Source organism: Octopus sinensis, unplaced genomic scaffold, assembly GCF_006345805.1.
Source record: "Octopus sinensis unplaced genomic scaffold, ASM634580v1 Contig00706, whole genome shotgun sequence".
NCBI lineage: Eukaryota > Metazoa > Mollusca > Cephalopoda > Octopoda > Octopodidae > Octopus > Octopus sinensis.
In genome coordinates, this window is record NW_021824200.1 from 1 (window position 1) to 11,471 (window position 11,471).

Genomic DNA, 11,471 nt, shown 5'->3' on the forward strand with positions numbered 1-11,471 from the left:
AGGGTCCCTTCTCTGTGTTAACTTGTCCTGTCTGCCATTTCTTTCATTGTTTCGTATTTCAGTCATTTTTCCCTCGTTTGTTTACATATTTCATTTATTTGCACCGTTGGTGATGTCCCAATATATGAATGTATGTATGAATGCATAAATATATATATATATATATATATATATAATATAATATATATATACACTTTAATATTAAAGTAAAATCCGCCGGGGTTGACTTTGCCTTCCATCCTTTCGGGGGCGATTAGATAAGTACCCGTTACGCACTGGGATCGATGTGTTCGACTTAATCCCTTTTTCTGTCTTTGTTACTCCCTTCTACGTTTAGCCCACTGTGAGCAATAAAGAAATAAATATTAAAGTGATATAAGAGCGAAACAACGAACTCCGGGATAGGTTGCAGCGCGGAATACTAGGCACGTAATAAATTGCATTAACAAACTGCTTAACAAATCCTACTGCATTGACACTCATAATGTTGATGATAATTTAGAAAACTAAAACTTTCGGTGAGCATTTTATACAAATCATTGTAACTTTGCGGATCACTGGAGACGTGATTTTAACAAGATTATATAATATTTCAGCAAGCAGTTATACAATCCAGGGTGTAATTTGACAAAACGTGTCTGTTTTGTAAAGCATAAAATGACATGTTTTTGTGGCAATTTTTAATGCAATATATACGTATGTGTACAAACTTACATTTATACGTATATATATATATATATATATATATATATATATATATAATATATATATATATATATATATATATATATATATATATATATATATATGCATATGTGGGCACAGGACGTCACGAAACGTGCACAACAAAACATACGGAGCACGAGTACATGGAACATGAACTATTCTTTCGAACAACGAAAGACACAAATGGAAAATAAAACAAACAACATAAAGAACACTGTACAAATACCGAATTTGTGAACTCCAACAACTTTATATGTGAACCCCAACAACTTTACTTGATTTTCCAATTTCAAAAATTTTTAAATATTTAATTTTAATTTTTAAATTAACATATATATATATACGTATGTACATGTGTGCATATGTGTTAGGTACACATGTATGTGTATATATGCGAGTATACGGGCCTATATAAAAGTAAACTGTGCACATTTATATATCTATGCGAGCGCATGTGCGTATATATATATATGTATATATATATATATATATATTATATATATATATATATATAATATAATTCGAGACAAAACCACTATTTTAAAACCAAACAAGGAAAGACTTAATCAATACATAAAATTTTAATATAAATTAAATTATATATAGATTATATATAGATTTTTATATTCTTTCATTGATAATTTTATTATTTTATTATTTTAAATTATTTTAAATTATATTTTTAGATCGAAAATCCACCTGAAGATTGTCGGTAGCAGACATGAAACATTTGTAGTGGCGGTTTATTTAATTTATATTAAAATTTTATGTATTGATTAAGTCTTTCCTTGTTTGGTTTTAAAATAGTGGTTTTGTCTCGAATTATATTATATAATATTTTACTATAAAATTGGATTTAACCCTAAATCTGATTTTTTCCCTGTAATTTTGGATTCATTCCCTAATATTTATTATTATATATATATATATATACTTGTCTTTCCTTCCCTATCACTTTAGCTCTCCACTATCACTTTAGCTGGTACAATAAATGCCTACGTCTATTTCTAGAAACTTGACTATTGTATTTTCTTATTCTCTCCCTCCTCTTTGAGTTTTACTACTCATTTTAGTATCTTTCCCACCACCACCACCATCCGTAATACATTCTTTATCTATCTCTCCATTTTAGTGCCTTTCAAACGTATCACTCTACCTTCCACTTCTCACACATCTTCCTTCCTGATATTCTTATCTCTTCCTGTTATCCCTCCTCCTATTCCTTTTATCTACGGACAGCTCTCCCTTCCCCACCCCCTCACAATATCTTGACCACCGTCTAACACTCCTTTTTTCATTTTCTCTTCTTTCTTTCTTTCTTTCTTCTTTCTTCTTTCCTCCCCAATCCTTTTGACCAATGCAATTTTCCTTCCTTCTAACATACTTATCTCTTCTCTTCTCTCTATATACTTCCCCCACCACTATATTCTAAAAATTTCATTTACACTACAAGATCCCTTTGAATAAACAGCAGGTGGAATTAATATCTACACACTATCCGTTTATAATAACAAAATATTATCTCCTATTGGAATTTACATACCACAGACAAGAAGCTTCTTTACCCATTCTACATAGCACATTCCTTGTATAATGGAACTGCAACTATAATATCCATCTTGTATTTTTATTATATTCCCATATCTGCCTTTATACTTCCTATATCTCTCCCTTTCCAAAATAACTTCTTATATCGAGCTCTACTATTTTCTTCTATTTAACTCTCTCATATCGTCTCTGATAATGGGATATCTTTTATATCCTTGAAACAGCTGTAAGGCTACCTCCCTCTTTATAAATCTCCTAGAAATTTCACACTGCCTTGGCTTTGCTGTCTCATTTTATTCAACACACACACACACACAAACACACACACACACACACACATACATACACATGCACACAAACATATCCTTAGAAATATAAATGGGAAAGAGAGAGAGAGGAGAGAGAGAGAGGGAGAGAGAGAAAGAGAGAGGTGATATAAAATCTATTTGTTTTTCTTTATTTATTCGGTGTAATATGACTTTGCAGGGAAATGCATTGCAATGGAACAGTGTAATGCAAATGAAGACTTGTAAAATGTAATGTACAGCAGCCGTTCCTTCAAGTAGTTTACTATAAATATTAAGCATGATTCATCAAAAAGTTAGCAGATGAAAAACAAAATAAACATTTCCTCTCCATATGCAGTTAGCGAAAATTAGTCCTATTCTGTCCCTGTGTGTGTAAAAGCAGTTTCGTTGCATTTTCGGTTTTCATGCAGTATGGCTTTTTTTTTTCCTTTTTCTTTTTGTATTAAACATATGCCTTTGGAAATTACTATTTTAAAATCTCACAACGTGAGATATTCAGCAACAGTGCTTTGTAGTAAGGATTGTTTGCCAACGTAACATGGCAGTCCTAGTTTAGGACGAGTGTTGCTGTAATTTAGCCCCAGGAGATATCGTCTCCGGTTGGCTATACGACACGGGAATTTGACAGCGTCTCCTCTAGCCGAGCAATTATTCTGTGCTGATGAAGATAAATAACCCAGAAATCGCGATACACAGATATTGTTTTGAGCTGATTGGGGGTGCTAGATTCCCTTGTTCGAAAATATAAGGACAGAGATCGTGTCGTATAGCCAGCTGGAGACGATGTCTCCTGGGGCTAAATTACAGCAATATTAGTCCTAAACAGGACTGCCATGTTATGTTGGTAAACAATCTTTACTATAAATATAGGCCACGCTGCCTAGATTTTAAATTACTGGAATCGATATTAATGGGAACAGTTTAATTATTTATTCACAAAATCTGCATCAAAACTGTAATAATTAGTGGAATTTTGGTTGTGTTTTTTATGGGATCTGTTGTTAAGAGATGATATTTATTTCTTTATTGCCCACAGGGGCTAAACATAGAAGGACAGACAAAAGGAATAAGTCGATTACATCGACCCCAGTGCGTAACTAGTACTTATTTAATCTATTATATCAACCCCTGTGCTCAACTGATATTTATTTTATCGACCCCTAAAACGATGAAATTGACCTCAGCGGAATTTGAATTCCGAAGGTAAAGCTGTTAAGCATTTTGTGCGGTGTACTAACGATTCAGCCAGCTCACCTGCTAAAAATATTCTTTTGGGAAGCGGGGCCAGTCGATTAGATCTACCCCTGTACACAATTGGTACTTAGTGTATCAACCCCGAAAGGATGAAAGGCAAAGTTGACCTCAGCCGAATTTGAACTCAGAACGAGGCGGCAAACGAAATACTTATTTCATTACTATTCACAAGGGGCTAAACACAGAGGGGACAAACAAGGACAGACAAACGGATTAAGTCGATTATATCGACACCACTGCGTAACTTGTACTTATTTAATCTGCCCCGAAAGGATGAAAGGCAAAGTCGACCTCGGCGGATTTTGAACTCAGAACGTAAGACAGCCGAAATACCTATTTCTTTACTACCCACAAGGGGCTAAATACAGAGGGGACAAACAAGGACAGACAAACGGATTAAGTCGATTATATCGACCTCAGTGCGTAACTTGTAGTTATTTAATCGACACCGAAAGGATGAAAGGCAAAGTCAACTTTAGCGGAATTTGAACTCAGAACGTAACGGCAGACGAAATACCGCTAAGCATTTCGCCCGGCCTGCTAACGTTTCTGCCAGCTCGCGGCCTTTAAAAAATAGTCGAATATTCTTTTCCTCCGCCGTTAAGGGCTACTTACGCCCAGGAACATTTGACAAAGTAGATGCTCGGGCGTCAATTCATGATGGCCATACCCAGATAGAATTTTTTGAAAAATTAACTGATGATGTCTGCCGTTTAAGAGTTAAAAACCTGAGACACCTTATCATATGTCCTTGTAAGTCGATAGAATACAGATCGTGACATACGTCCGCCAGGGTTTTCTCCAACACCTCTTTCAATAGCATAAAAAAAACGGATCTTTTCGGTTTGAACGGCAGTTTTTTCTAGCGGTGTCATATGAAATTGTCACCCATAATTATGACCCTAGTATCGATCTATTGCATTTCAATCTGTTTTAGGGCTAGGGTTAGTTAGGGTTAGGGTTAGGGGTGAGGGGGAAGGGTATGTTTTTTTTCTTCAGAAATGTAAATAAACCCAATCTGTTTCTTAAATGAGGGACATATTCACACGGCACAGAATGTTTTCACCTCAATAGACGTCATTGATTGGTTGAAATTGCAGAAATTGAAGAAAAAACAAGTATCCTACAAACTATAGAAGCTTCTCAATAAAGCCAAGAGAAAAAGATGTTTTATAAACACATTCTACCAGTATACGAAGTTTAAAAGTGTTTAGTTACGTGGAAATTATTTAAAAAAACTGCCGTTCAAACCGAAAAGATCCAAAATTCCTTTTATCCAGAAGAAAGTTGACAAAAATCATGTCACCTTCTTTCTAACCTTTTCTCTGATAGATGTTTCAAGTAAGAAGGCCCAATTGCTTGCGAGATATCCCTTTAATGATTACCCCTATATTTGAGGTTGACCAATGCCTTGAACCTTTTAACCTACAATACGAAAAACATGCCTTTCTCTTCTTGTTTGTGTTTTTTTTTACTGATATTTAAATTTTCGCTTTCATTTTGTCAACTTGTGAATCTCTCTGTAGCTGTTTGTTTAATTGCCATGTTTTCTAGTTTATCTATTTATAAATTTTAAATCAGCTTTTGTGTTTTCAAAAATTTCAAAAATTTTGGGTGGGTAATTTTTATTGCAACAAAATTTGTGGGAAAATTTTTTTCTCGCTACAGTATAGCTAGTCATATTGAACTACTAATAAATGAAGCGAAATGAATGCTTACAAAAAAAAATATGGGTACAATACACAAAAAAAAAGTCTAAAGACGAATCTTCTTTTCTATTACAGATTAATATGTTAGGAGATTGAGTATTCTGAAGTCTTTTGTTGATAAAAAAGGAAAACGAAAAACAATTTTTTTTCTTTTCAAATAAAGCAATTCTGAAAGGAATAAATTCTAAGCATAGCCCTGTGAAACATGGCCTTTATCAGTAAACAGCAATAACCACAATAGCAACAACAACAGTGGAGGCGCAATGGCCCAATGGTTAGGGCAGCGGACTCGCGGTCGGACGATCGCGAGACTGGGCGTTGTGCGTGTTTATTGTGCGAAAACACCTAAAGCTCCACGAGGCTCCCGCAGGTGGTGGTGGCGACCCCTGTTGTACTCTTTCGCTCCAACTTTCTCTCACTCTTTCTTCCTGTTTCTCGTCTCCGTAGCTTCATTATCAACCACATGGTTCCGGGTTCAGTCCCACTGTGTGGTACCTTGGGCAAGTGTCTTCTACTATAGCCTAGGGCCGACCAAAGACTTGTGAGTGGATTTGGTAGACGGTAATCTGAAAGAAGCCCATCGTATATATGTATGTGTGTCTATATGTTTGTTATTTCTTTACTGCCCACATGGGGCTACACACAGGGGGGAAAAACAAGGACAGACAGACGGATTAAGTCGATTATATCGACCCCAGTGAGTAACTGGTACTTATTTAATCGACCCCGAAAGGATGAAAGGCAAAGTCGACCTCGGCGGAATTTGAACTCAGAACGTAACGACAGACAAAATACCTATTTCTTTAGTCTTTACGTTCTGAGTTAAAATTCCGCCGAGGTCGACATTGCTTTTCATACTTTCGGGGTTGATAAAATAAGGACCAGTTGAGAGAAATGGGGTCGATATAATCGATGTAGCCCGACCCTGAACTTTCGGGTCTTGGTGCCAAAATTTAAAGCTAATATAATATGGCGACTGTTTCCATTAGCTACAATTTAACAGATATTTCTACTTCCTCTTTATGGGCGCGTAAAAGCTTTTACTGCAAAGCTTAAGCTACTAAATTTTGAATCCCAACGCTAAATTCCAATATTATGTATATAATACGGCAATGTTTTGACGCAAAGCAGAGATACGAATGAGAAGAATACCTACAACTCTTATCTTCTTTGGAATCCTCCATCACCATCAACAACTTATTGTATCTATAAGGCATCAGTACTGAATTTGGTGAAGTAGGCAATTGACTTTCTCTCTCTCACTCTCTCTCTCTCTAGAGCGCTAGACAATATTAATAATGATAGACATAGGTATATTATTATATATAGGTATATATTATTATATATCATGAGGTATATTATTTCACTTTTTATTTTATTTCATCTACTTTCAGCTCACGAGCTGTGGCCGTGCTGGAGCATCGCCATTAAAAATGTGTGACGCTTACATCACCTAGGTTTCCCAAGCGGTCACTCGTCTAAGTACTAACTAAACCCGACGTTGCTTAACTTCGGTGATCGGACGAGAACCGTTGCTTTCAACGTGATATGGCCCTAAGTCCATTTCTGCTGAGTTACGTGGGGACACAGTAGAATTCTCTAATTCTCAATACTTAACTTTCATCGTTGAATGTGTAATGCCAGAGTGATCTCTTTAACACTGACTTTAATTATACATATTTCATAAAAATTCGGCACCTTTTGACTGCAGTCGGATTTGAAACCAGTACTGAGAAAATCAGTATAACAGCAATATATGATATATACCTATTTCTTTACTGCCCACAAGGGGCCAAACACAGAGAGGACAAACAAGGAAAGACAAACGGATTAAGTTGATAAGATCTACTCCAGTGCGTACCTGGTGCTTATTTAATAGACCCCGAAAGGATGAAAAGCAAAGTCGACCTCGGCGTAATTTGAACTCAGAACGTAACAGTAGACGAAATACCTATTTCTTTACTACCTACAAGGGGCCAAACAGAGAGAGGACAAACAAGGACAGATAAACGGATTAAGTCGATTACATCGACCCCGAAAAGATGACAGGCAAAGTCGACCTCGGCGGAATTTGAACTCAGAACGTAACAGCAGGCGAATACCTATTTCTTTACTGCCCACAAGGGGCCAACCCAGAGAGGACAAACAAGGAAAGACAAACGGATTAAGTTGATAAGATCTACTCCAGTGCGTACCTGGTGCTTATTTATATAGACCCGAAAGGATGAAAAGCAAAGTCGACCTCGGCGTAATTTGAACTCAGAACGTAACAGTAGACGAAATACCTATTTCTTTACTACCTACAAGGGGCCAAACAGAGAGAGGACAAACAAGGACAGATAAACGGATTAAGTCGATTACATCGACCCCGAAAAGATGACAGGCAAAGTCGACCTCGGCGGAATTTGAACTCAGAACGTAACAGCAGGCGAAATACCTATTTCTTTACTGCCCACAAGGGGCCAAACACAGAGAGGACAAACAAGGAAAGACAAACGGATTAAGTTGATAAGATCTACTCCAGTGCGTACCTGGTGCTTATTTAATAGACCCCGAAAGGATGAAAAGCAAAGTCGACCTCGGCGTAATTTGAACTCAGAACGTAACAGTAGACGAAATACCTATTTCTTTACTACCTACAAGGAGCTAAACAGAGAGAGGACAAACAAGGACAGATAAACGGATTAAGTCGATTACATCGACCCCGAAAAGATGACAGGCAAAGTCGACCTCGGCGGAATTTGAACTCAGAACGTAACAGCAGGCGAAATACCTATTTCTTTACTGCCCACAAGGGGCCAAACACAGAGAGGACAAACAAGGAAAGACAAACGGATTAAGTTGATTAGATCTACCCCAGTGCGTAGCTGGTACTTATTTAATCGACCCCGAAAGGATGAAAGGCAAGGTCGATCTCGGCAGAATTTGAACTCAGAACGTAACGGCAGACGAAATACCTATTTCTTTACTACCCACAAGGGGCCAAACACAGAGAGGACAAACAAGGAAAGACAAACGGATTAAGTTGATAAGATCTACTCCAGTGCGTACCTGGTGCTTATTTAATAGACCCCGAAAGGATGACAGGCAAAGTCGACCTCGGCGGAATTTGAACTCAGAACGTAACAGCAGGCGAAATACCTATTTCTTTACTACCCACAAGGGGCTAAACACAGAGAGGACAAACAAGGACAGACATAGGTATTAAGTCGATTACATCGACCCCAGTGCGTAACTGGTACTTAATTTATCGACTCCGAAAGGATGAAAAGCAAAGTCGATCTCGGCAGAATTTGAACTCAGAACGTAACGGCAGACGAAATCCCGCTGAGTATTTCGCCCGGCGTGCTAACGATTCTGCCAGCTCGTCGCCTCACATATCTTATATACCTATGAGTTTGCATAATTAAAAATCCAATACTTTTTTTTTCCGTACAGATGCACTGAACTGGTTCTTACGTACTAGCAATTAGGCCTTAGTATTAAAAATATTCGCCAGCCTTTATGCATGTCATCGCTCGACCTTGCTATAAATAAATGCCAAATCGCACTCAAATTACATTCCATAGGCTTCAAACATTGGCGGTGGGGAGGTACGCAATAGATAATGCAGGTCTAGATACGCAATACTCGACAGAAGGAGAATAATGGCTGAAACACCTTTGATCATACTCCTACTTATCTGGGCAGAAAGCAACAACATAAACAATATTAGCAGCAACATAAGCGGTAGCAACGACTTCTGCATCTTATCGGTTAGCATACGTCATACCTTATAACCTCTCCATATTGACGCGAAAGATGCTAAAAAATCCTCGTTTTATATTCTTTTGTTTCTTTGTGAATATAACAATGTTTGGGAAATTTTGAACATCTGTGTGTGTGTGTGTGTGTGTGTGTACGTGCGAGATAAAACCAGCTTGCTATAATAACTCTTATTGTTATCTAAAAGTGTCCACATCAAAATGATTGCTGGAAAAGTGACATTCAATTCAAGTCTGTGTACATTCTTATATATGTATATGTATACTTTGATACTTTGATACTTTGATAGGTTTCGGCCATTATTGGCCCAGGCCATGTCTAACTTAATAGCACCACCTGGTGAAGTCTTTCAAGTCAGAATTTGGGCACTATGGCCCACTCAAGTAGAGAGTTATTGTTTACAGAGACATATCCGGGTGTGGGGGTTTATCCGGGATTTCTTGAAGGAATCTGTCCAAAGACTTCTTGAACCCTATAGGGTCAGTTTCTGTTTTAATGGTTTTGGTGTAATGTTAAAGAGAGCGGGCCAATTGAGGTGAAATAATTGTGCCGTATTGTTGTTATGAGATGAGAGTGCGATTTTTGTTTTGGGCGGATGGCACGGGGCCCAAGCCTTGGATTGTACCTAAAGGTGATGCCAACATCATTTGGGCAATGCTGATGGAATATTTTCCACATCATGCAGATGATGTAGCGCTCACGACGACGTTGGAGAGAATAGAGTTTTAGCTTTTCTAGTCGACCCCCAAAGTCGAGGCCTGTCATGCCATCTATCTTTTTTGTGATTGCCCTTTGAGGTGCTTCGACTTTTTTGATACCTTGTATTGTGTGGGGAGACACAGTGGACAACAGTATTCAAGGTGGGGTCGGCAAAAGTGGAGAGAGAAGGAAATGGTGTGGATATCTCTCGACTGGAAGTTCTGAGAATCCGGACACATTCTGCGGGCCATGTCAACTTTGGTGTTTATATGAGTGGCCCAGCTTACGTTGTTGTCCACAATTACTCCCAAGTCTGATGTTGTTGGACGCCGCGAGAGTTTCACCTGAAGGAAGGGAGTATGGGAGTTTCAGGGCATCCTCTTTTCCAAAGTGGATACTCAAATTTATCCTCGTTCAGCAGCATATTGTTTTTTCTGCCCATTGGATAACAGCCAGTAGATCTGACTGAAGGCATGTCCGGTCACTCGCCTCATTTATGACCTTCTGTAGCTTGGAGTTCATCTGCAAAGATTTTTATGTTGCTGTGCTTGATGATGTCATTAATGTCATTAATGTAAATGATGAAAGAAGTGGGCCCAGCACAGTGCCTTGCGGAACGCCACTACTGACTTTGGCTGGGCTTGATTTTACCCCTTCAACTACAACTACATATCTATATTATATATATATATATATATATATATATATATATATATATATATATATATATATATAGTATAGAATATATATATATATATATATATAGAATATATTCTATATACATAATATTATATATATTCATATATATACATATATATATCTATATGTATATATACATATATTATATATATATATATATATATATGTATATATATATATATATATATATATTATATATATAATAGATATATTATATATGTATATATATATATATATATATATATATATATAATATATATATATATATGTATATATATATATATATATATATATATATGTATATATATATATATATAATATGTATATATATATATATATATATGTATATATAGTATATATATATATATATATATATATATATATGTATATATATATATATATATGTATATATATATATATATATAGATATATATATATATATATTATGTATGTATGTATGTATGTATGTATGTATGTATGTAGTATGTATGTATGTATGTATGTATGTGTGCATGTATGTATGTATGTATGTTAAGTTAATCCAAACAGGAAAGCACAAAAAAACAACAACGCGAGGACGTGGAACAAATAAAGTATTATTGGACGCTCAGGAAAGAAGAAAAGAAGGAGGGTTTAACGTTTCGAGCGGAGCTCTTCGTCGGAAACATAGGAGAAGGAAAGATCCAGAGAAGGGAAGACAGAGGGAAAAAAATCACCAACGGTACACACGCGGTCACATTTTGAAAAGCATGTATGTATGCAT

The 11,471-nt window shown here is 36.5% G+C and overlaps 1 pseudogene; it reads right to left on the minus strand.

The window, feature by feature from the left end:
- Window positions 1–6,986: 6,986 nt before the first annotated feature.
- LOC115226957 lies at window positions 6,987–7,105 on the minus strand (annotated as a pseudogene).
- Between the last annotated feature and the right edge of the window lie 4,366 nt (window positions 7,106–11,471).